The sequence below is a fragment of the Amblyraja radiata genome, chromosome 2 (assembly GCF_010909765.2).
Source record: "Amblyraja radiata isolate CabotCenter1 chromosome 2, sAmbRad1.1.pri, whole genome shotgun sequence".
Classification (NCBI taxonomy): domain Eukaryota; kingdom Metazoa; phylum Chordata; class Chondrichthyes; order Rajiformes; family Rajidae; genus Amblyraja; species Amblyraja radiata.
Window position 1 is genome coordinate 1,667,607 of NC_045957.1, and position 1,260 is coordinate 1,668,866.

At 46.7% G+C, this 1,260-nt stretch overlaps 1 non-coding gene across 1 annotated transcript; it reads left to right on the plus strand.

The window, feature by feature from the left end:
- The first annotated feature begins 246 nt into the window (after positions 1-246).
- On the plus strand, positions 247-319 carry trnaf-gaa. Its single transcript has one exon. It is a non-coding gene; the product is annotated as a tRNA-Phe (tRNA).
- Positions 320-1,260: the final 941 nt, after the last annotated feature.

Here is a 1,260-nt window from a genome sequence, read left to right on the forward strand (position 1 = left end):
ATCACTTCTCTCATCCTCCACTCCCAGGAATAGAATCCCAGGCTACTCAACCTCTCCCTTTTGCTCAGACCCTCTAGCCCTGACAACATAATTGTAAATCTTCTCTCTACTCTTTCCAGCGTGTTAACATTTTTCCTATAACATGGTCCCCAGAAACGAACACAATATTCTAAGTGCGACCTCACCAACGTCTCATACAACTGCAACATGTTCTATCAACTTCTAAGCTCAATGTGTGGTAAAGTAGCCGACATAGCTCATTTGGGAGAGCGTTAGAATGAAGATCTAAAGGTCCATGGTTCAATCCCGCGTTTCGGCAATGGTATTTAAGAATTTTAGATGAATTATTTAGATGTATGATTTAGTCCAACGCTTTTATCTTAAAAATAGCGGAGTCAGGGGATATGGGGAGAAGGCAGGAACGGGGTACTGATTGGGGATGATCAGCCATGATCACATTGAACGGTGGTGCTGGCTCGAAGAACCGAATGGCCTACTCCTGCACCTATGGATCGGCTTCTACAGACATCTGCAAACCCACAAGTAGACGACCCAATGGAGAGGAGAGGACAGTCATACTCGTTTCGAGTGACCGCCGATGATGATACTCAATATTCTGACTGATGAAGGCCAATGTGCCAAACGCCTTTTTGACCAGCGTCTCCACCTTCAAGGAACGATGGACCTGCACGCCTAGATCACTGCTCTACAACATTCCCCTGAGCCCAACCATTCACAGTGTAGGCCCTGTCCTTGTTAGACATCACAAAATGCAACACCTCATATTTCTCTGTATTAAATTACATCAACCAATCCTCAAACCACCTGGCCAATCGATCAAGATCTTGCAGCAATATTTCACAACCATCTTCATTATCTGCAAAACCGCTCACCTTTGTATCATCTGCAAACTTGCTAATCTTGCTGTCTATGTTCTCATTCAAATCATTCATTATAGATGACTACGCGGCTGCAGGACAATCACTACAGCGACCGCCCACGACCACCGCAAACGTGCAGCTGCCGCAAGATGCACTCCATCCACTCACTCGCTCGCCCGGCTGCTGTGGGGCCTCCCGCAGCCAACTCTGCCAACACCAAAGACAGAAAGTGGGGGTGTACGAGGATGATATTACTTTAAATTAAAGACATCAGTGATCACATGGTAGGGTTGTAAGTTGCCCAAGTGCTTCCCCTCACACCATCACGCCGACTCTCACTCCATTAATCCGAAACGTCGTCTGTCCATTCCCTCCACAG